Below are 25,985 nucleotides of genomic sequence, written 5' to 3'. Positions count from 1 at the left end.
AAACACCACTGTTTTTAATCACAACTTTACTTACAGCTTTACCCTCAGTCAAAAAATATTTTCACTTTTCAATAAGATCCTTTCAAACTGAAGTGATAAAAAGTAATGCCCTTATGATCACGATATTTGCTAAAGGAGAAATTAATAGAGCAGTATGTGTATTAAGATCTTACTTTTGTGAAAAAACATTTATTCATTGATTTGTCTGGAAGAACATTCATCAAAACATTACCAGTGGTTATCTTAGTGTGGTGGGATTATGGATTCTTTTTCTTTGGCATATATGTATTATCTGATTTTCTGCATTAAACACAAGCTAAGAGACAGAACAATTTGAGTTATCCACTTACTCAGAGTTAACAAATGCAAATGTTGCTCAAAAAATGTTAGTAAAATCGCCTGAGCCAACAAAGTTCAATTTTTAAACAATGTCCTCAGATAAAGTTGAGAAACAAGACAAAATCATTTTACTTAGAGACACCGACTAATAGAAGATATCACAGAGTAGCAGAGAGTAAATATCAGAGAGCGTATGTAAACACTTTAGAGCATAATGATAGGAAAAAGAAAAGAAAAAAAACCCCACACCCCCAGAAGCTGACTTTAGGTGTATTTATGGAAAACATTCTGAAAATAATATTTAAGAAATTGTCTATTAGTATATGACTCAAATTGAACCAGCTCTGCTTTCTTCACTAGAAAAGGAACATCTTTCAATGGGTTTAGCACTCAATAGCAAAATCAAGAACACCTATTCCTGGTCAGGGCACATACCTAGGTTGAGGGTTCGATCCCCATTTGGGGTGCATATGGGAGGCAATAGATTTCACTCTCAAATCAATAAAAACATATCCTCAGAAGAGGATTTTAAAAAAAGAACACCCTTAGAGTCATCTCAAGCTCATCTGTGCCTGCTGTGGAATGAACAAGTTAAACAATTAAGTATACAGGTAAGCAATTAATATACAAACACATAAATAGCCAATTTTTACACATTAAATATATCTAGAAGTAATCATGAGATGTGAAGTGAATGCAACTTTGAAAAAAACGAACAAGGTAAGGAGATCACTGAGGTACTTTCACCGACTTTCATGAGGAAATTATCATTAAACCAAAATAAGTAACTCAACTAGGTTAAACCATGAGAAATTGCCAATATTTCAAGACTTTTTTGCCCATAAAAACAGTAATTTCATATGGTCCCAGGGATCTGCTAATCAATATTTAACAGCCACCTCTCTGGAATAAAGGCCCTCATTTGTAGCTTTTGCTGATTCCCCTGCTGTAAATAGTCCCACCATAGCCAGATGCAAGAAACAAGATAAAGGAGCTTCCAGATCTCATAAAGCTTATAATCTATTTGGGGATACAAAAAAATTTTTTAGCCAGAACCGGTCTGGCTCAGTGGATAGAGCGTCGGCCTGCGGACTGAAAGGTCCCAGGTTCGATTCCGGTCAAGGGCATGTACCTGGGTTGCGGGCACATCCCCAGTAGGAGATGTGCAGGAGGCAGCTGATCGATGTTTCTCTCTCATCGATGTTTCTAACTCTCTATCTCTCTCCCTTCCTCTCTGTAAAAAAATCAATCTTCACTAATAAAAGAGAAAAATGGTAATTGGTGTACGACGATACCCTTTTCATTGGCTAATCAGGGCTATATGCAAATTAACTGCCAACTATGATTGGCAGTTAACTGCCAACTAAGATTGGCAGTTAACTGCCAACTAAGATTGGCAGTTAACTGCCAACAACATGGCGGTTAATTTGCATATGTAGGCACAATGCAGGGAGGCGAAAGGGAAAGCAGGAAGAAGCCCCCTGCCACTGACAGTGATCGGAAACCCAGCGGGGAGCTAAGAGCTCCCTTTGCCCTGCCCCCCAGCCATGATCGGAGAATCAGGCGCCTTTGCCGCCCTGGCCAGTGATAGCAGGAAGTAGGGGTGGAGCCAGCGATGGGAGCTGGACACGGTCGAAGCTGGCAGTCCCGGGAGCTAGGGGTCCCTTGCCTGGGCCTAAAGCAGAGCCCACGATCACGGGGCCGCTGCAGCTGCGGGTCCCCGCTGCCCGAGCCGGACGCCTCAGCCAGAGGCGTTAGGCCTGGGCAGGGACGGAGCCTGCAACCGCGGGGAGCTGGGGGTCCCCTGCCCAGGCCTGACACCTCTGCCGGAGGCCTCAGGCCTGGTCAAGGGGCCGATCGGTGATTGGTGATCGGAGGGTGATGAGGGTCAACTCCTCTGGTCGAGGCATCAGGCCTGGGTGGGGGGCTGAGCCAGGGATTGGGGGGATATGATGGTCCCCTTGCCCAGGCCTGAAGCCTGGGTCAGAGGCGTCAGGCTTGGGCGGGGGGTGGAGCAAGCGATCAGAGGGAGATGGGGGTCCCCTGCCCAGGCATGATTCCTGGGCCAGAGGCCTCAGGCCTGGGCGGGGGCCAGAGCCAGTGATCGGGGGGAGATGGGGGTCCCCTGTCCAAGCCTGACACCTCTGGCGGAGGCGTCAGGCCTGGGCAAGGGGCCGATCAGGTGATCAGAGGGTGATGGGGGTCTACGCCTCTGGCTGAGGCATCAGGCCTGGGCAAGGGGCAGAGCCAGCAATTGGAGGGGTCTGGGGGTCCCCTGCCCAGGCCTGATGCCTGGGCCAGAGGCATCAGGCCTGGGCTGGGGGCAGAACCAGTGATGGGGGGAAATGAGGGTCCCCTGCCCAGGCCTGACACCTCTGTCAGAGGCATCAGGCCTGGGCAAGGGGCCGATCCTGCGATTGGAGGGTGATGGGGGTCTACGCCTGAGGGCTCCCAGTATGTGAGAGGGGGCAGGCTGGGCTGAGGGACACTCCCCCCCCCCACACACACACCCAGTGCACGAATTTCGTGCACCGGGCCCCTAGTAAAATATATTTTAAAAAAATTTTTTTTTAAATACACAATTTCAAGGACTGACAAATGCTACGAGGGTGATGGGGGGGGCAGCTATCATAAACTGAGTGGTTAAGAAATTAGGTAATATTTAAGCTGAGATCTTAAAGATAAGAAGCCAACCTTTCCAAGATCTGGGGGAACGGAAACAACTTGTGTAAAAGCCCTAGTGCAAGAACAAGCATGGCGTGTTTGAGAAACTGAACAGCTAATGTGCTTAGCAGTGGTAGCAAAGGTGCAATATTCCTAGAAGTTTGTATCTTCTGGATGACTATCGTTTGTATTTTATTCTGAGTGGACTAGGAAGAGTAGCTTGATAAATGTGTTGAATGAGCATATACTTTTTTTTAAATCCTCACCCAAAAATGTTTATTGATTTGAGAGTGAGGGGGAGAGAGAGGGAGGGAGAGAGGGACAGAAAAGGAAAGAGGAAGAGGGAGGAGCAGAGACGGGGGAGGGGGGGGCGCGGGGGCGGGGCGGCGGTGAAGATATCAACCAATTGCAGTTGCCTCCTATTTGCACCCTGACTGGGGATCAAATCTGCAACCTAGGTATACTAGGTATGCCCTGACCAGGAATCGAACCTGAAACCTTTTGGTGTACAGGACGATGCCCCAATCAACTGAGCCACCTGGCCAGGGCTGAATGTATACTTTAATGCATTATTTTAATGACCTCTTATGAGACTTAGGTCACAGCTATGAACTGAATTCACTTTTCTCAATATGATCATTTTGGTTGCCTCACAATCTATCTAGAACATTATGAAGTTAAAGCAGCCTAGTATGGTAGACCTCACACAATGGCTATAGCTAAAATAAACTTAGTGGTAGGACTGCACATCAGCTCAGAAATAGGGTTTTATTAGTCCAAGATGAGTGTTTCAAATGTGAAATGCTAATATGAATTCAGGTAGTTCAATGACAAATTCCAATGAAGAAAAAAAATTTCCAATGAAGATGATCCAATTAGTCTACAAAATAGATTAATTCAAAATCATAGGCAAACACTTGTAGTGTTGTCATCCAAAATAACTTCACATGGTATGTAAACGTTTTAAAAATTATCATTGTGTTTTAATATGAAAATTTTATATTTTAATTTCATATTTTAAAGTGAAAAATACAATACTAAATCTGATTTATAAATATTATTGCTTAAGAGTGAAAATAAAATAGCAAGCATATGCAACTTTAAATTATTTTTGCATACCAAAAAACTGTAAAGCTATATAGAAACACATATATGTCCACACCTCTAACGGCCATGAAAATTAAGTCCACATTATGGTCACATGAAAGTCCTTCAGACAAGTCAACCAAGACATAAATTACTACATGTTGCACAAAAATAGGGAAATGTTTAAACTGGTTCATGGAGAATAATTTATGCTTACACATAAACAATTATCTATTCATTCAGAAACTTCTACTAAGCCACCTATTTCAACAATTTATTTAAAAGATTCTTTTAATTAACCAACAAGAAATGAGACCTATAGCTCAGAAAAAAAGTTTAAAAAAAATCTTGTCTCAGCAGAATGAAATGCTGAAAGTTTGCATATCATTAATTTGCCTAACACTCTGATTTCCCACCTAAAAACCACTTACATTTCAGTTTTTAAAAGCACTTAAATATACTCAAGCATTTTTCACTTAAGAACACAATGTTTATATGCATATAAACATTATTCTCCATAGACTTGTGTATATTAATGTAGCTAGCTGCTAGCTTACCACAGAAATACAATAAATGCCACCCATTTTTTAAGGGGGCAGTAAATAAACAGCATCTCTTTGGATCCCATAACCCTGATAAAAGAAAAGTATAATATAGTCCAACTTGAGTGTCTAAGTCCATGTAAATCATCGACACTCAGAATGCAAGAAACATAGCCTAAAAGAAATCCGAGCAAGTCAAAAATAGTTTTTGTGTGTTTTTTAAATGTTGTTGTCACCCTATTTACAAACCAGGCTTTTTTCTTCTTCTCTATTCCATTTACCTTACTTGCCTCTGTGTTCCTTTCCTACAACCCTTACCATTTTCCTGTGTATTTTCACTTTCCATGTGCAAAAATTGATTTGAAACTTACCTTATCCTCTAAATTTGTTTTTACTTAATTCTTATGGGACTATATGGTTTTACTTTTAGTTACAGAAACATACATATAAGCTGTTACCAAAGACATGAATAACAAGATAAGCAGCCATTCATTTACCAGATGTGAGTGCCCACCATGTGCCTGTCACTCCTATGAATCCTGGGGATTCCACAGTGAATAAAACAAAGTTCTTACCCTGAGGACATGAACACAAGACTGTTTCGTAGGTTCAAGAAACTTCAAGGAGACCTATGTGCCTGGTGTAGAGTAAGCCAAGGAGGAATCAGTAGGACATGTGACAGAGGCAGGAGACACACAGATCACCGAGGGCCTGTATGCACTGTTGTAGTCTAGCTTTTACTCTAAATGATATGGAAAGTCACTGAAGGGTTTTGAACATAAAAAATAAAATAATCAGGCCAGCGTGGCTCTGTGGTCGAGCATCTACCTATGAACCAGGAGGTCACGGTTGGATTCCCGGTGAGGGCACATGCCCAGGTTGTGAGCTCGATCCCCAGTGTGGGGCATGCAGCGGGCAGCTGATCAATCATTCTCTTATCACTGGTATTTCTCTCTTTCTCTCCTTCTCCTTTCCTCTCTGAATCAATAAAAATATATTTTTAAAAAATAAATAATTAAGCTTTCATTTCAAAAGGATGGTCCTAGTTGCTGTGTGGAGAACAGAAAAGAGCGAAGCAACAGGGAGACCAGAAAGGAGACTACAAAAATAGCACAGGCCATAGAGGACAGTTGCTCAGAGAGGGGGCAGCAGTTGGATAGCAAGTTGTGGGTACATTTATTCTCAAGGTAGATTTTAAGGTAGATACAAGACATACTTTCATGCTACATTATTTTGAATTAGATAATAGAGTATGAAAGAGAGGAGTTAAGAATATCTATGAGGCCCGGCCGGCGCGGCTCAGTGATTGAGCGTCGACCTATGAACCTGGAGGTTACGGCTGGATTCCCGGTCAGAGCACATGCCCAGGTTGCAGGCTCGATCCCCAGTGTGATCCATGATTCTCTCTCATCATTAGTTTCTATCTCTCTCTTCCTCTCCCTTCCTTGTTGAAATCAATAAAACTATATTAAAAAAGAAAAAGAGTATCTATGAGGTTTCAGCCAGAGAAAGTGAAAGATGCAGCTGACATTTAATAAGATGAGGAAGAGTGGAAAGGGAACAATCACTGGGATGAGGGAGGAAGAAGGGAGGATAGTTCAGTTTTGACAGGTTACATTTGGGATGTCTAATTGGAAATTTGATTAGGTAGTTGGGTATACAAGTCTGGAAGTAGGAAAGAGATCTAGACTAAAAATAACGTTTTTAGTTTGAAATAGGATAATTCCAGCTAGAAAATAGATGAGTTCCCAAGAGACTACATATAAGTAGAGAAGAGCTCTAAACATGGAGCTCTGGAACACAGCCTCTTGTTTTAGAAGTTGGGGCAACGAAAAGGAACCAGCAAAACAAACTGAAAATAAGCATAGTATCTCAGAAGCAAAATAAAGAAAGGTTTCAAAGGAAATAAATTATCAACCACGTCAAAGGCTGCTGTTGCTAATTCCAGTGAGATAAGGATTGAGAACTGACTAGGGAATTTATCACCAAGGAGGTCACTAGTAATCTCAACAAGAGCAGTTATAGTAGAGTATTAGAGAAAAACCTGACTGTAGGAGACCCAAAGAGATAGGGAGTACTCATGACGACAAATAACTCCTTTGGAGAGCAGTAGCTGAAGAAAGATGGGGTGTGGGGGAGGTTTTTGTCATTGTTTTTAAAGATGGGCAATATTTCAGCATAAATATATGCTGATAGGAATAACCCAGTAGAAATGGTAAACACTGAGGATTCAGTGCATTGGCAGGCAGGCAAATGGGACACATACTGAAGCAATGCAAAGACCTTGACAAGAGAAGGGGCGAAAGCAGACTGCGGCGACGGTCACAGCAAAACAGGAAATGCAGAGCACGGGCACAGATGCAAGGAGACATGCACAGGTTTTCTTTTGGCCGCTTTCATTTTTAATACACAGGAAACAAGGTCATCAGTTGAAAATGAAGAGAAGAGATGTGCAGGAGGCTTGAGGAGGTGTAAAGCAGTCATTCCGGGGAGCAGGAGAGTGACTGTGGGAAGCAGGAAGGGCCCCGCTGAAGCCAGTGAATTTAAGAGGACCAGGTCAGCATGGGTGTGTTTTTCTCAAGACACACTCCACTGCCTGGTACAGGCCAGACTAGATGGTGAACTCTAGTTGCTAGGTGAGTACAATAAAAGGAGAAGTGCTACCAGGGAACTGAGGGTGTGTAAATGGGAGAAGTCATAATAGTGGACCATGGAACAGTAAAAAGGTGGTAGCAGCAATGGAGTGTATGTAGGTCCCCGACATGAAAGTACCATTCAGTGGGGGTACTTTACAGAATGAGCTGGAAAATTGGATGAGGTCCTGGTGAAATGCTTGAAACTGCATTGTATGAAATAACCTTAATAAAGTACAGGCAGGTCTGGTGAATATGCCATAGAGCTAGCCTGGCTGGCATGGCCCAGTGGTTTGAGCGTCGACCTATGAACCAGGAGATCATGGTTTGATCCCCAGTGTGGGGTGTACAGGAGGGAGCCAATCAATGACTGATGTTTCTCTCATCATTGATGTTTCTACCTCTCTCTCCCTCTCCCTCCCTCTCTGAAACCAATAAAAATATGTATATTTTAACAATGCTATAGAGCTACAAGACTAAAGCAAAACCTCTTCCTGAGCAAAGTGAGCCTGAAGAGGAGGGAAACTGGAAGGCTAAGGGACTCGAGCAGAATGATATCATAGGAATTGCAGCTGGAGGTTTCCAGACATAGAGTCCCCATGAAAACCATCTCCAGCACTCCTGGAGAAAGAGTCGGCTTTGAACAACCTGACCACCTGAAGGCCCAATACCAGATCATGATAGCATGAGCCACATCCCCAACCTCCTTTCCCCATGAGCTGAACCCTGGACAGGTGAGGATGGCATACTGAAGAGGAGCTGGCGAAATAAAAAGAGGTATGACGAAAATAAGACTACTAATGACTAAAATAAGACTACTAAAGGCAAATGAGCAGAACACTTTTTATTACCTAAAAATAACTAGAAAAGCTATTTAATTTTCCTAAGAGCTTGAGAGACAGGCAAAGACTTTAATCTACAGGGAGGATTCCAAGGTATGGTGAGAGAAAGTCAGACATTTTCTGCTTAAACTTGTATCAAGTTCCACCCATTGAACATACCAGTTCCACAAATACCCACAGGTTCCCACCACATGTCAGGTGTAAAATATACACAATGCTGAATATACAAAAAAATGCCTTTTTGCTTTGAAAAACAAAAACTGAAAATAGAGTACTAACTCAAATGAAACAAAATGATTTTGTTTTAGTAGAAGATGCTTACAAAAATTCAATCATAAAGATTTAATAAGAAACCTTAGCATGAATTTCTAAGTGGGTAAGGTACAACATAGAAATATCAGTGCTCATCATTTAGTCATGTTCAAAGACACCTAAATTTAACATGGAGTTATCTAATGCTTTCTAGGAAAAAGAGGGAGGTGTTTTTTTTTTACGATAACCCATTTTGACTAAAATACACTTACAAGTATTTCAAAGTGTCAGGATAAAAACAATTTATTACTACATCTTTGGCTTTCAGTTCAGAAACTCCCTTTGGATAGGGCCCCAGAGCAGTTTCAGCTAAACCCTGCTCTGTTCATTATTTGCTAGTATTACCGAAAGGTTCAGGTATACTTAAGCTTTGAACTGAGGAAGCAGGATATAGTTAATTATTAGTAAGCTAAATTCCAAGTTTTCTCAGGTAGTATAAAAAAAAAAATCAGAATAAATGCTCTCACCTCACTAGTAAGTATTAAGGATAAGCACGTTTCACTCAGTTCCTCTCAAGAATGCAGAGGAAACCCATACTGTCCCACTCTGAGAGAGATCTGACATTTAACATTCAATATAATATTGAGATATTTCTTTCATGAGAACTGAGATTAAGAACATTGTAACAGATCAAAATCAATACGCATTTGCAATTGTGAGAAAAATCTTATAAAGCCTTAACAAAGTATCTCAGACTCATTCTAAAGCAAATGAGAAACCTAAAGACTTTCATGATAAAAAAAAACAACACACACACACACAAGATAAAAAGACAAGTGAGACCTGAAAACACAATAGCAACCTATCCTGTAGAATAAATGTGAGAAACCAGTTTTAAAGCACTTTGGAACTGTTTTATACCAATGTTAATTGATGTTCTCTCACAATCTATACAACCAAATTGGACGCAGCTGCAACGTACCGATCAGCATCATTCGTCATCATTTTATTAATTATACCTTAAATAAATAAATAAATACTAATTAAATATTTTCTAAGTTATTCTAAACGGTCTTACCAAACCAAACACACAAAAAAAACAAAAACCTCTCCCCCAAATTCTCACACATACCCTGATGAAGAAAGAACCAACATTTCAGATATTCAAACAATTATAAAATAGGAGGATCCTGGAATTTATTTAGCCTCAGAACATTATGAAATACTCCAAGGTAGACTACTTTAAAAGACACTTTTAGTACTTTTTAAGGTACAAAAAATTAGTCACTATGGGTTCTAATTTCTTGGAAATGATATTCTAACAATGTGCCAATGTTAGAATGTTGTCAAGAATTCTGATCAAGTTCTTATCCAAATAAAACATGCCAAGCATTTTTTATTCAACGTATCACAGCTTGCTTACATTGTTCTTCACCATCACTCTTCTCATTTACTGTTAGATTTCTCAACACCAGACTATCAGGAGTATACTGTCTATTAAAAACATGTACATTTTGCTGAAACCGGTTTGGCTCAGTGGATAGAGCGTCAGCCTGCGGACTGAAAGGTCCCAGGTTCGATTCCGGTCAAGGGCATGTACCTGGGTTGCGGGCACATCCCCAGTAGGAGATGTGCAGGAGGCAGCTGATCGATGTTTCTCTCTCATCGATGTTTCTAGCTCTCTATCTCTCTCCCTTCCTCTCTGTAAAAAAATCAATAAAATATATTTAAAAAAATAAAAATAAAAACATGTACATTTTAAGAAAAACTATTGCTAACATTTGAGGGATTACTTCCTCTGCTATTATTCCTAGAAACAACCATACAAAGCTAACAGCCAGTAAATCTAAAGATCTGACCGTTATATTTGCATGTACACATTACCTTATGAACATTGTTAAGTCAAAAGGGTTCACTCTAAATTCAAAAGCTATCTGTAAGAAATTATTAAGCTACCTTATTTTATCATGATCACGATTAACTTTAGAGCACATTAATTTGACTTATGAAGAGGCCAAATAAAATAGTTTTTTAATCATATATGTTCAGAATTAATAAATACTATAATCCCATTCTCTTTTTATCTCATTTGTAGTACTAGAGAGAAAAGTCCAAATATGAAACCACAAATTATTATTAAGTTCTTCCCTTTTCAGCATTATCAAGTCAATCCTATATTGTTTGTACATAGTGAATAAAAGGTCAAAATAAAATTTCTGAAAAGGTGCTTTATTTTAAATTGTTTATTTAAAAACATTTCTGGTTAGTTCGTGTGGCTCAGTGGTTGAGCGTTAACCTATGAACCAGGAGGTCACTGTTCGATTCCCAGTCAGGGCATATGCCAGGGTTGCAGGCTCCATCCCCAGAGTGGGGGGTACCGGAGGCATCCGATCAATGATTCTCTATCATCATTGATGTTTCTATCTCTCGCTCCCTCTCCCTTCCTCTCTGAAATCAATAAAATACAAGACAAAACAAAAACACATTTCTTATAGAAAAGGAATCCACTGTTCCTCCTTGGAGGTTTTTAAAAATAGAAAATGTTCCATAGCAAAGATTATTTACAGAAAACAGAACCAGAAGTGCATTACTCTTTCAATAAATACACCATACCAAAATGATCTAATGTGGGAGAGAGACAGAATAAAAATACTAGTTTGCTAAAACTCTTCCACCCTTCATTTTAAATCGTAGAGAGATTTACATTATTAAACCAATAACATGAAAATTAACCAAATAATCTTAGCCCTATAAAGTTACCTTCCAATAGACTGTTATGCATCTACACTTCCATGGAGCTTCACCTGTCATCTTTCCCAACTTTAAGTAGGAACTAGGGGTAAGGCAGTCCCCACCTGCAGCATCGATAATGAGGAAAGAACTTCACACTCAAGTTTTAAAAAAGAATAACTGTAGGTTTTGTTTGCCCCTAGAAACCCAGCATCCAACACAGGTGTCAGTACATCATAGGCGCTTAATGAGTATCTGTTGAGTAAACAGATTTAATTTTATTAGTGCAACATTAGTATTTTTTTTCATCCCTTAAGTTTAGAGTTCTCCCTTGCTCAAAAAGCAACTCTAGATCATACCAAAGTCCTTTAAAAGCACATGAACTTCTTTATTCATAATGAAATTGAAAGCTGCGTCTCAAAAGAATAACAAAAAAATCCAAGCACCTACATTCTTTAAAAAAAAAGAAAGCAGGCTTATTTTTAAGAAACAGAAAATGTCTACCAACTTTCCTCAAGATGAAAAATTCTACATTTCAAACATCTTCCACGCCTGCAATATTGGTAATAATAACTGATCGCTCACTCAGCAGTATGTATATGTTGGGTTAAAAAACAAACAAAACAAGCATGTAAAAACAAACTACATGTTGTTTGCGAATGTTTTTTTCCTTAGTCACGAGGGCATGTGCCTAAATTTTACTAGATGTGAGATCAGCTTTGTCTGATGTTTCAAGATTCATTCATTCATTTACATATTTTACTGAGCATCTACTATATACTAGGCCCTTTAAACAAAACGCGTAAATGCTGTACACTGACCATCACCAAATCCCCCTACAAAAGCTTATCATTTAAAACAATTGCAGCTAAAGAGGAAAGCCAACGCTGTTTCTTGCAAGCAAGAAGTCAGCTCACTGGGGCTTGTCAGCTCTGAATGCGGCATCCAGCTGGCGAGCCGCTACCTACCACACACGTTACCAAAAATCGCAGCCCCAGCAGCCGGCGCTGGTCCAACAACCTGTAAGAGTAGCACCAGCTCCTCCGGGGAGGAGGTCGGGTTGTCTCCGGAGCCAACACCCAGCCGCGGCGAGACCCGCGGGCGGAACACGCCGGACGCCCCGGCGAGCATCCCGGATCCGGGGCAGGGGGTCCGCGCCCCTCCCCAGCCCTCACCTGCAGCACCCGGCCCTCTCCGCCCTCCCGGGGCTCCACCCTCCCGTCTCCCAGACCCGCAAAGTTGGGGGGAGGGGTCTTCATGTCCATTTCACACCGGCTGGCGGGGGGCTCCCTCAGCCGCCCACCGGTCGCGATTCTGAACTGAGCAAGTGACCGCTTCTCAGAGGGGAAGGAGGAAACCCCAAGGCGGGTCTGCATGAGGACCTCACCCAGACCTGAAAATGGAGCCGCGGGCTCAGCCCTCAGCCCGCAGCGCGCGGCGGGCAGGACCGGGCCGCGCTCGCCCCCGAGCCCTCGGCGGCAGGGCTTCGGGGCTTCGGACCCCCGCCCCGCAGGCGGCCACCGCGAGGCGTGGGGGCCGGTGCCCCGCCGGGGCCGCGCGGCACTCACCGTCGTCTTTGTCTCGGCCGCCCGCTCCGGCCGCAGCCGCTCTCAGCGCCGGCTCCGCGGCTGCTACCACCCCCACGCCCGCAGCTGCGCTCCCCGGCGCACTCGCCGCTTCCTGGCCCCGCCTCCCCGCCCGGGCTCCCGCGAAGGCAGGGCGAGGGGCGGGGAGAGGGGCGGTCGCGCTCTTAGAGCCGCCGGAGGGCCGCGCCGCCGCGCAGCTGCCACAGCGCCGGCCCCGCCCCCTGCCGCCGGCCCCGCCCCCTGTCGCCGGCCACGGGGCGTGGCCTTTGCTCGGACCCGGCGCCTCGCCGCGAGCATCGCGGGCTAGGAATCCCCTCCGAGGCGAGGCGAGCCGAGGCCGAAGCTGGGCTGGAGCTCGCGCGGGAAGGGACGCGCCAGAAGATGGCGGCCGGGGCTGGTGGGAGCGCGCGGGAGCCCTCCCCACCCGCGGCGGCGGCTCGCGCCCCCTTCCAGAACCGCGCGGAGGGGTAGTGCCTGCGCTCCAAGCGGAGCCGCGGACTCCCCCCGGCGAGCGAGGCTGGTGGTGACCAGCGAGTCTTGGGACTAGTTGTCTGTCAGTTGGTGGCAGTTGAGAGATGCCCTGATATCATCGCACCACTGCCTTCCTCCTCCCCCCTTTTTTTAAAGCGAATAGCAGAGTCGTTGAATCCGCCCATAACTGGCTTAGGGCCGAGACCATCCACCTGGCATTTGAAATGTATGAAATTGGTTGTCCACTGGATCGCGGAGACGCCTTCAGTTGTACATTTTACACATCCCCAAAGTCAGAAACACACCCGTGCCCCCTCTAGTAGCCAACACGTTGCTAAAATGCCTACAAGCTTCAAGCCTAGGATACTTGGCATGTTCCTGGCCGTCATGGGCACCTTCCCCATCTCCCCCGCCTGTGTCGGCGCCACGCTGGTTTTCTCTAAGCTCAGGGTCCTCCCCTGCTCAGAAAGCACCTCAAAACTGCAGTCATCCTGGCTCCTCTCAGCCTCTCGTCTTCACCTCCAGGTTGTTAGGCAAGCCTGTTGGTGGCTGCAACTCCGAAATAGGTCAGAATCAGACCACTTGTTACCCGCATGACTTCCATCTTCGCTGGCCTTCACTAGCCTGTGGTCTCCCTGCCTACCATGAACTCAGTCTATTGTCGAAACAACGAGCATATCCTCCTACAAGAAGTCAACTCCCATCTCACCCTGTCAAAATCCCCCAATGGCTCCGGATTCATCCCTTGCTAAAGGCAGGGTCTTGACAGGGTCCTGCAAAGCCCTCGGGTTTGCCTTTCCCTGGAAGTCTCTGACTCCAGCTCCAACAGCTCATTGTCGGTGAGATATTCCAGACAGACTAACACCTCCGGCCTCTGCCAGAGCCATTCCCTGTGCCGGGAACATTCTTCCCCCATGTCCGCCTTCCCTTCTTTTACCTCCTTGCACATATCTCACCTTAATAACAATGCTTAGCCTGACCATGCTACCTAAAATTGCAAGTGTCCAGCCCTATCCGGTTTGGCTCAGTGGATAGAGCATTGGCCTGCGGACTGAAGGGTCCCAGGTTCGATTCTGGTCAAGGGCATGTACCTTTGTTGCAGGCACATCCTCAATAGGGGGTGTGCAGGTAGGCAGCTGATCAATGTTTCTAAATCTTTATCCCTCTCCCTTCTCTCTGTAAAAAAAAATCAATAAAATATATTTAAAAAACAAAACAAAACAAAAACAAAATGAATTAAAAAAATAAAAATAAAAAAAGCACATGACAACTGTTATAGTACAAAAGAAACTGTTTTGCACACTTACTAGTTCATAAATAAGAAAATGACCTCAACAAAGATAACATGATACATCTGTATTGTAACAAATAATGGGAACATTAACATTGAGGACAACAGCAAGCAATGTGTTGATCTAACCAACTGCTATCACTACTCATGAGTTCATGTAGTTGCCACCCTGGCCTGATTTTCTCATCTTTTACTTAAATTTTCCTTCAAAACTTTTAAACAAATGTATTTTTTCTTAAATGTATGCTATTAATATTTTATTAAAACATCTTTCTAGCCCTAGCTGGTTTGGCTCAGTGGATAGAGCGTCAGCCTGTGGACTGAAGGGTCCCGGGTTCAATTCTGGTCAAGGGCACATACCTGGGTTTCAGCTCGACCCCCAGTAGGGACATGCAGGAGGCAGCCAATCAATGACCCTCTCTCATCATTGATGTTTCCATCTCTCTTTCCCTCTCCATTCCTCTCTGAAATCAATAAAAATATATTTAAAAAAACATCTTTCTAAAATTTGATACCAGCTACTTTTTACATACAGGAGAGATGGTAAATGGAATCAGAGGCTGGAGTTCAAACGCTACTGGATAATTAGCTGGGTGAACCTGAGAAAGGTTCTTAATGTTTCTAAACCTATCTTTTCTTCTCATTTAATGAGTCCATAATAATACTTACTTCCAAGAATTGTTGGAAGAAATCAGTGAGACAACTCGAGCAAAGTTCTTAGTCCTGGGGCTGGCACATGTTAAGTGCTGGTAAATACTAGTATTATCATTTCACAGGCATGTAATTAAGCTCTTTGCCCTATATTTGCAATACTGAGAAAATAGCTCATAATAGGCCACAAGTGGGATGGTTTGAGTTCTACACCAAGATAGTATAATATGCAATTAACTGAATATTTTTTAAGTGGCACTAACAGTTTTTCTACTGCCACTATGTGCCAGGCACAATCCTAGGCAGCAAAGGAAGCTAAGAGAAATAGGCCCAGACCAGGGATAGCTTTACAGTTGAATGACAAGAGACATATAGTTAGTAAATAAGTATTTTTAAAGTAGTATGACCATACTTCCTGGTTTGTCAGGGATGCCTCTTGTCCTGGCTTAATGGTTATTTGTGCCCCCTTTTATTCTCAATGTATCCAGGTTTAGATGACAAATTATGTGGTCACCTCTAAATAGAAGTATGTGTACATTGCTTGAGGTACAGAGAAAGAACTATCAGTTCTGTGTAATGCTGTTGAGACTTAAATTGCTCCTTGAAAGGAACATTTAAATTTGCCAAGTGCTACTCTACCAAGACCGGGAGCCCTGATCTGTTTGGCTCAGTGGATAGAATGTCGACCTGAGGACTGAGAGGTCCCAGGTTTGATTCCGGTCAAGGGCATGTACCTTGGTTGCGGGCACAACCCCAGTAGGAGGTGTGCAGGAGGTGGCTGATCGATGTTTCTCTCTCATCGATGTTTCTAACTCTCTATCCCTCTCCCTTCCTCTCTGTAAAAAATCAATAAAATATATTTTAAAAAAGAAAGACCAGGAGACATAGCAGCTCTACCTAATACACAGAAAGAAACATAGCGGGGGCAGCCAAAATGAAGAGAAAAACATGTAACAAATGAAAGAACATAATAAAACTCCAGAAAAAGAACTAAACAAAATGGAGACAAGCAATCTACCAATGCAGAGTTCAAAACACTGATTTTAAGGATGCTCAATGAACTTAGTGGAAGAGTAGATGAACTTAGTGAGAACTTTAACAAATAAATAGGAAGCACAAAAATAGAGATAGAAAACATAAAAAAGGATGGTCAAAAATGAAAATACAATAATTTAAATATAGAATACCTTAGAGGGAATCAATAGTAGATTATATGAAGCAGAGGACAGAATGGACAATTTGGAAGACAAGGTAGCAGAAACACCCAGTCAGAACAGCAAAAAGAAAAAAAATAATTTTAAAAAATGAGAATAGGGTTAAAGGACCTTTGGGATAATATGAAGAGCACCAACATTTGCATCAAAGGGGTACCAGAAGTAGAAGAGAGAGAGCAAGGAATTGAGAAACTATTTGAAGAAATAATGATGGAAAACATCATTAGGAAGTTTAATGAGCAGGAAATAAACCTACAAGTCCAGGAAGTGCAGAGTCCCAAACAAGATGAACCCAAGGAGGCCCACACCAAGACACATCGTAAGTAAAATGCCAAATGTTAAAGACAAAGAATATCTTAAAAGAAGCAAGAGAAAAGTAGTTAGTTACCTACAATGGAGTTTCCATAAGGCTGTCTGCTAATTTCTCAACAGAAATTTTGCAGGCCAGAAGGAATTGGTATGAAATATTAAAAGTGATTAAAAACAAGGACCTACAACCAAGATTACTCTATCCAGCAAGACTATGATTTAGAATCAAAGGACAGATAAAGAGCTTCCAGGACAGGAAAAAGCTAAAGGAGTTCATCACCAGCAAACCAGTATTACCAGAAATGTTAAAGGGACAAGAAGAAGAAAGAGGAAGAAGAGACCTAAAATATGAATAATAAAATGACAATAATTATATACCTTAAAATAATTACTTTACATTTAAACAGATTAAATGCTCCAATCAAAAGACAGAGACTGACTGAGTGGATAAGAAATGGACAAGACCCATGCATATGCTGCTTACAAAAGACCAAAAGACTCACACAGACTGAAAGTAAAAGTATGGAAAAAGATACTTCATGCAAATGGAAATGGAAAAAAAGCAAAAAGCTGAGGTAGTAATACTTATACTAGACAAAATAGACTTTAAAATAGACAATTATTCAAAATAGACCAAAAAATCACTAGGACCCAAAATTATACTTCTGGGTATTTATCTGACGAAATCCAAAACACTAATTTGAAACCACATGTGCATCCCTATATTCATTGCAGCATTATTTCTAATAGCCAAGATATTGAAGCAACCTAAGTGTCCATCAATAGATGATTGGATAAGGAAGGTATCGTACAATGGAATATTATTCAGCTGTAAGAAGAGTGAAATCTTGTCGTCTGGACAACATGATAACCTAAAGGTATTATGCTAAGTGAAATAAGTCAGAAAGAGGAATAGGTGGGGGTCTTAAATCCAAATTAATAAACAAAATAAACTCATAGATACAGAGAACAAACTGATGGTTGCCAGATTAGAGGGGGTTGAGGGATGGGTAAAAAAGGGGAAGGAATCAATATGTGCAAATTGCCAGTTATAAAAATACTCACCAGGATATAAAGTACAGCATAGTGAATGTAGTTAATTATTGAAATAGCTATGTATGGTGTCAGAAGGGTACTAGACTTATCGGGGCGATCATTTAGCAAGTTATATAAATGTCCAATCTATGCTATACATCTGAAACTAATATAATATTGCATGTCAACTGTAATTGAAAAATTAAGAATAATATTTTAAAATACAAATAAATAAATAAATTGGCCAAGCAGACCAAAAGAAAGAAGAAAGGCAGACTATTTCATTTTTATTACTCTGAATGAAAACCAAAGCTTTTCTATACTTAACAAACTAAGTAAAACTCCTTGATCAATGTTATATAAACAGTTTAGGGATTTCATATTTTCTCTTGATGATGTAATAGGGGCACTCCAAGACACAAATAATACAGCATGTATTCATTTATTTATATAGAAATATCTATTGAACATCTATTATGTATACATGGTCTGTTTTCAGTGTGAAAGAATATACAAAAAAAAATTTATAAGACACAGTGAAGCACCGTAAAATCCAGTGGCAAACACCAAGTATGTTAGCTAATTATTCAACCAGATAATGAGACACATAGCACTTAAAGTATGATTTGGACAAGTGGTTGACCAACTCAGAGAACTGTAGTCCATGGCCCTTTCTGTGACTGAAGCAGCCAAAGGTAGGAGAGGGAACCTAAGTCAAACTTGATACTTTTACCCAGAGCTGACCCTTGCTGCTCATCAAACCACAAATATTCATTGAATGTCCGCTGTTTGCCAGGTAGCATACCAAGTGCTGTGGGAAAACTTCACATAAAACACAGCCTTTGTCCTTAATGAAATGTCACACAGCAACACTTGAATAATTAGACACAGTAGCCTTGCGAATGCAGTTGAGGGGTCTGTGCTGGTCAGAAAAGTGTCTTGGAGAGGAATTGGAAGTGGGTCTCTGGGAAGAAGGGAGTCAGATCAGTGTTTCCTAAACTATGGATTTGCACGCCTCTTGTAGTGAGAGAGATGATTTTAGGTAAGAGGTAATGCTACACTGAAGAGGAGCTGAGGTGGGGTAAGGATGGAGAGAGGTAGTTTGGGGTGCATGCAGCTTGCCTAGCTTCAACACATTGCCTGCGATACAATTGCATTGTAGCCCTTCAGCTAAAAAACAAACAAAACAAAGCAGAAAAAGAGTTAGGATTTGTAATAAAAAAAAATGCCTCTGGGACAACCAGGAGCCTTTTTGAGGATCATTCTGCTATGTCAGGTTATGGACCACCAGTGATTAAGAATTTCATTTTTCTAAACAGTTATGTGGCAGGTAAATTCATAAAGTTAAAAATATGAGTCAGCTAAAACAAACCTCTCAAGTAAACAATAGTGGCAATAAAGAGAGAAGGGATGTGGCCCCTTAGGGAACACGAAGCTTGGGGAGCAAAGCTTCTGTAACTGGCACATTCAAGGTGAGTTCCCAGGGAGAGCAAGGGCCACAATGGATGTTGAGCTGAGTATTGGCCGCTGGCTTAGAGAAGGGAAAGAAACGAGTCCAAAAGGCAGGTAAACAGGAGGAGTGGAGTCGGCACTGGGCTGCAGGCAAGGGGAAGGTGCTCCACCCTGCATCTTGAGGAAGCTCCTTGGCCTAGAGAGGAACCAGCAGAAAAGGCCCCAGTGCCCTGTTAAGAAGCCATTTAGCAGGACTTCCATCTCCATGATTTATAAGGGCTCCAGCAAGAGAAAACATGGAGGCTCCAACGTACCTCCAGGTGCCCAGACATTGAGCCCTTAAAACAGGCAGGACAGCCCAGTCGGCATGGCTCAGTGGCTCAGCATCGACCTATGAACCAGGAGGTCACAGTTGGATTCCCTGTCAGGGCATATGCTCCGTTTGCCAGCTCCATCTCCCGTGTGGGGCGTGCAGGAGGCAGCCAATCAATTATTCTCTCTCATTGATATTTCTCTCTCTCTCTCCCTTCCTCTCTGAAAGTAAAATATATATAAACAGGCAGGACAGAAATTTCACACTTCCTCCTAGTATAGAGATCTCTGTGTTGTTTTCACAGAGAACGCATATGATGAGTAAAATTTGGAGGGAAAGTTGGAAGAGAGGGAAGATGGCAAACCAGGGCTCTTTCCATCTTCCATTCCTCCACTTCGTTGGTGTTTTAGTGCCTGATGGTGACTCAGCTGGTGCTTTTGTCCCCACAACTAGCTACGCTAAGCAGCTGGAGGGTTCTGATACTTTGCCCCTACCACTGCCACTGTGGTGGTACATGCCCTATATTATCCGTAGAACTGTAGTGGGTAGATTGCTGAAATGCACCACCCACTCCCTCCAATATCCCATGCCCTCACCCCTGGAACCTGCGAAAAGGATGACATAGCATCCCCATGGTTATGTTACCTTATATGTCATAGTTGACCTTAAAATAAGTTATCTGGGGGTAGGTCTGATCTCATTACATGGGCCCTTAAAAGGACAGTTTTCTATTGCTGTGGAGACAACCTATTGATAGTCTACTGTGCTGCAGGCTGTTGGCAGAAGCAGAAGTCGGAGAAATTCAAAGCATGAAAAGGATTTGATGTGCCATTGCTGGCTTGTAGATGGGGCATGGGGCACATGACTAGGACCACAGCTGGCCTCTGAAAGCAGAGAGTGGCCCCTGGCAGACAGCCAGCAAGGAAACAGGGGCCTAAGTCCTGTACCCACAAGGAACTGAATTCTGCTAACAACAAACTGCACTTGGAAGCAGATTTTTCTCCCAGTTTCCAGATGAGAACTCAGACTTCCAGGCACCTAGATGTCAGCCATGTGATACTGTGAGCATTGAATTCAGCAACACCATGCTGGACTTCTGACCTAGAGATAATATAAGCTAATAAATGGGTGTTGTTTTAAGTCACTAATGGTCATTTGTTGCACGGCAATAGGAAACTTACACAAACACTGTCACTGAATTAACCCTTCTCTAGATAGGTTGTGAGGTGGCCCTACAGCTTTGAGTGTAGCTGAGTATCCACACTTCTCAGTCCACAGAGACAAATGGATCAATTCTCAAGCATTAGTAAAAAGGCCTTGGTCGTGTGTGATTATGTGGGGAGGGGAACCATGAGAAAAGATTGGAATTTCTGATATGTGAGGGACTTATATTTTCTTTTTCATAAAAAAGGAAATAAGCCCTAACTGGTTTGGTTCAGTGGATAGAGCGTCGGCCTGCGGACTGAAGGGTTCTAGGTTTGATTCTGGTCAAGGGCATGTACCTTTGTTGCAGGCACATCCCCAGTGGGGGGTATGCAGGAGGCAGCTGATGGATGTTTCTCTCTCATTGATGTTTCTAACTCTCTATCCCTCTCCCTTCCTCTCTGTGAAAAATCAATAAAATATATTTTTTTTTTAAAAAAAGGAAATAAGACATTAGTTTGAAGTAACAGATTGGTGAGACCTCACAATTGTGGGTGGGAAAATTTCTGGTAGCATATGGTGCCAGTCTCTGAAAAGGAAAGGCGGTGTTCTCTAGTGAAAGGAGGACGATCTCTAGGATAAGGTGGATATGAGTAGTATGCTTTGCAGATTGCTGGCTGTCTAATCATGGGCTTGTAGGAAATTTCTTTTTATTTGTTTGTTAATCCTCACCCAAGGATATTTTTCCATTTATTTATTTATTTATTTATTTATTTTTTTAGAGAGAGAGAGAGAGTGGAAGAAAGAGGGAGAGACAGAGAGATAGAAACATCAATGTGGCCAGGACCGGTTTGGCTCAGTGGATAGAGCGTTGGCCTGCGGACTGAAAGGTCCCAGGTTCGATTCTGGTCAAGGGCATGTACCCTGGTTGCAGGCACATCCCCAGTGGGGGGTGTGCAGGAGGCAGCTGATCGATGTTTCTAACTCTCTATCTCTCTCCTTTCCTCTCTGTAAAAAATCAATAAAATATATTTAAAGATGGTGAAAACTATCACTTTAAAAAAGAAACATCAATGTGATAGAGACACATCAATTGGTTGCCTCCTGCACATGCCCCAACCAGGGCAAGGGATTGAGCCTGTAACTGAGGTATGTGCCCTTGACGGAAATCAAACCCAGAACTGTTCAGTCCTCGGGCCGATGCTCTGTCCACTGAACTAAACTGGATAGGGCTGTGGGAAATTTCTTAACCTCCTTTGCGCCCCAGACTACTTATTTTAAAATAGCGCAGAATTGTTTTCACAGCTCCCTTGCAATGTTTTTAAAGCAAAAGTAACTAAATTATAGCATATACTGGACCAGAGCTATCCTATAGCAATATAATGCATGCCGCACATGTAATTAAAAATCTTCTAGGAGCCATATAAAAAAATTAAAAATAAACACATGAAACAAATTGTAATAATATATTTTACATGACCCAATATATCAAAATATTGTCATCTCAACATGCAATCAATATCAAATAATATTGATATATTTTGCTTTTTATAACTAAGCCTTCAAAATTGTTTTTTTTTATACTTATAGCACATCTCAATTCAATATAGTCATGTTTCAAGAGCTCAAGAGCAACTAGTAGTTAGTGGCTATGGCATTGGACAGCCATGCCTAGTACATCTAAATAAATATTTCAATGCATTCTCCTTTACTCTTTGTTAATTATAAAACAAATATAATTAGGTGATAAATAGATAATTATGGATATATGAGAACACACATTCAAACACACCACTCTCTGGCACATACCAAGCCCAAATAGTTTTCTTTTGTTTTGTTTTGTTTACCATCATTTAGTTATGGTGAGTCACACACACTTCAGTCAGGGGATCAGGGTATAAGTGGTACATGGGTTTCCAATTTCAAATTCCACAACATACCACAAATCAGAGCTACACAGCCAAAGTAAAGTAATACTAGGAACCATGATAGCTAGGTTAAACAAAAACCTATCTTGCACAAAAGAATACACATTAGTTTTTAAAGTAACTTTAGTAGAGGATTATATATTTATTTCCTTTGCTTTTCCTTTGAAGACATTGCACTAGATTTTTGGACTCTACATAAGCTTGTTTTTCCTTTCTAAGACAACATCTCCATTATGTGAGAATTAGGACTAAAGCAAACCAGGACTTGTGGGAAATAGGAGCAATGTACAGCAGCCACATAAAGACTCACACAAAATCTGTGATACTTCTACTGGGATCTTCAAAGATGGCTCAGGCAGTGATCTTGGCCCGAGGGTGAATACGCTCAGGTAGAAAAAATAGGACACATCCAAAAATGTCTAACACAAGGTGGAATAGTGAAAGAGATGCCAAAATGTACACAACAACTATCTGTAAGAACAGAATCCTTTCAGTGGGGATGAGGGAAGGTTTCCTAGAAAAGTGTCCTTTGTGAGAGGTTCTAAAGAATGGTCTTTAAATGTATAACACATGGTTCATAGGGCTCAATTCAACTCAACAGATATATGCTGCTTACCTACGGAGTGGCAGACCCTAACGCAGGCAGGGGGAATTTACAACCTCGGCACCTAAGCTGTTGGGATGGGGATGGAGAATGGTAAAAGACAAGTAAACCAGCAAGACAAGGCTGTAGGATTTCAGCAGCTCTGTGCACCTCTGACATCCCTCTGCCTCTGAAGTCTTCCCAGGTTCTCCCTCTTGTACCCACGTCTTGCTTCTTCTCTGTTTCTGACCCCCATTTAGAATACAAATCTTGGTCTTACCTTGTTCTCAGGCCAGCCTGGCCTTGAGATGCATGTTTCGTTCTCTGGCCTCTACCATGCAGCCACCAGCCCCTGCTCTAGCTCCAGGGCTAGTCAGGAAGCTGCTGAATCAAGATGCTGCCACCACAGCTTCCGGCCCAAGCATTACTCTAGTGTGAAGAGGAAGTTGGGCACAGTTTGCTGAGTATCATCATAGAGACAGTTCTAGGCAGGGTATTTAACTCAGCCTGTGAGGATCCAGAAAGGATTCCTAAAAGAGCAGGTGTTTGAGAGGAATTATCCAAAAATAAAAGGAAGGATGAGATTCTTTGGCATTAAAGAAGAACATGTAAGAAATCAGGGAGAGATGACGGTGTGATGCCCTTAAGGGAACTGGAGGATGAGTAAAAGGGTTGGGGAAGGGTACATGTGGACATGAAGAGGAAATGATGCTGGACCTGCAGAAAGAGACTAGGTCATGCCAAGGAGTGTGGCTTTATTTAGAAGATGACAATAAGTAGGCAGAAAGACGAAATGGACTAATGATGTTGATTTAATAATAAAGCTTATATGGACATATCATTAATGCATCATATATAACCTTTGAACTTAAAAATATTCTTGCTTCGATTACTTCCTTGAGAAGTTCCAGGTGGCATTCATTCATAAAGGGCAGTATGTGAAAAATTAAAATGGAATATAGTACCTACATGATTATTTCATGTTCATCTCTTTATTTTTAAGAAATCATCAGTATTGTAGAGGTTAATTTCTTCCTAGTTAATTTTTCATGGATCTGAGCAGTTTTTTATTAACTAGGATTATCTTTTTATAAACAATAATGGCACACACAAAAGATTCAATAAAAGGCTAACCGGTTTGGCTCGGTGGATAGAGCATTGGCCTGTGTACTGGAGGGTCCCAGGTTCGATGCCAGTCAAGGGCATGTACCTTGGTTGTGGGCACATCCCCAGTAGGGGGCAGCTGACCAATGTTTCTCTCCCATCGATGTTTCTAACTCTCTATCCCTCTCCCTTCCTTTCTGTAAAAAATCAATAAAATATCTTTTTTAAAAAAGATTAAATGGGCAATGTCAATTCCATGACTTATTCTGCTATTCATTTATTGTTTCCTAGACATTTTCCCCCCCTCTTTTCTCTTGTTCTCAGACATAGAACTGCATATTCTACTCTAGGTTAAATCTAAAGAGAAAAATTATGAGAAATTCTTAGAAGAGGCAGATGTCTTAAGAGAGAAAGAAAATTAACTTATTTGGGGGAGGGGGAGATTAACATTTTGATCATTTGACAAGTTAATGGGAATTTCTTAAATGCGGAAAAGTTGAACGTTTGTTTTGTTGTGTGTGTTTTTTAAATAATTATCTTTAGTATAAGGAATGAGCTCTCCAGCAACATATTGGTTTAGAAAGGTGAAAAGGAGTAAAGGGGCTAATTACAGTTTCTTGCTCCAGCAAGACCTTCCCAACATATTCTTTTGCCCACCAAGAAATAATTTCAATTCTGATTTTGTATTACATTAACTGATAAATTGTGAATCAATAATACAGATATACAAAATATTAAAATTAGTCATGTATTTGTTAAGAATTCTGATAAATAGCTATAGTGTTATTCCCTGTTCATATGGAATATAATACAATAATTAATAAATAATAATACAAGAACAAACTCTGTGTTTCACATATTCACAACTATAAACCTACTTTCACCCATCCCTGTATCTTCACTTATTTTTACATAGTTTTATTACATCTATTTGCATTTTTTATAATACATTTTTTAAATTAATGGACTCTTTTAAGTAGTTTTAGGTTCACAAAAAATTGGGTGGGAGATACAGAGAGTTACCATATAGCCCTCATCCCTCACCCCAAAGTTTCCCTATTATTAACATCTCACATTAGTGTGGTATATTTGTTATAATTCATATTTTTAACAAAGTTTTAAACTTTCTTTTAAAGAAGTCTCTAATACCTTCTGTTAGATTATTCCTAGAGGCTTGATAGTCTCTAATATTACTGTAAATAGTTTCTTCTGTTTAATTATGTTTTCTAGCTGTTTAGTGTTAGTATAGGAATGCAACTGACTTTCTCTTACATTGGATATTTTGTTACTTGGTAGATTACTTTGGGTTTTCTTTGTAAACAATATCTACCAAGAATAATGACCATTTTATTTCTTTCTCACCAAACCTTATGCCTATACACTGGTTAAGACCTCTAATGTAAGATTTAATAGAAAAGATGATAGAGGAATCTTTGTCTCATTCCTGTTTTTAATGGGAATACTTCTAATATTTTCCCCCTTAAAATGATTTTTGCTGGCTCTGTCCAGGTAGCTCAGTTGATTATAGCATCATTCCGATATGCCACGGCTGTGGGTTCGATCCCTGGTCAGGGCACATACATACACGAATCAACCAATATATGCATAAATATGTGGAACAACAAATTGATGTTTCTCTCTCTCCATTCATCTCTCTAAAATCAAAAAAAAATTTTAAATGATGTTTGTTTTAGGTTATCTACAGATAACTCTTAATCACATTAAGGAAGATGAGAAAGTAGATCCAAAATATAAATAAATAGTGTCCTCAAAGATATGAACCCTTCCCCCAGAAAGGATCAACTTATGTATTTAAA

The 25,985-nt window shown here is 41.4% G+C and overlaps 1 protein-coding gene across 4 annotated transcripts in view; it reads right to left on the bottom strand.

Annotated features, from left to right (window-relative positions):
- Positions 1-23,363, bottom strand: part of CDC42SE2 (CDC42 small effector 2) — a 90,033-nt gene extending 66,670 nt beyond the window's left edge. For 2 of the 4 annotated variants that reach the window (XM_059698281.1, XM_059698282.1), the window contains exon 1: positions 12,657-12,815. The gene's annotated coding sequence lies outside the window, so the exon portion shown is untranslated. Of the gene's footprint in view, positions 1-12,656; positions 12,816-23,344 lie in introns of those variants that run through there. The other 2 variants (XM_059698283.1, XM_059698284.1) reach the window with 2 other exon arrangements.
- Positions 23,364-25,985: the final 2,622 nt, after the last annotated feature.

This window comes from Myotis daubentonii, chromosome 5 (assembly GCF_963259705.1).
Source record: "Myotis daubentonii chromosome 5, mMyoDau2.1, whole genome shotgun sequence".
In the NCBI taxonomy this organism is placed as follows: domain Eukaryota; kingdom Metazoa; phylum Chordata; class Mammalia; order Chiroptera; family Vespertilionidae; genus Myotis; species Myotis daubentonii.
The sequence above is the reverse complement of the archived record's forward strand: the minus strand, read 5'-3'. Positions and strand labels throughout refer to the sequence as shown.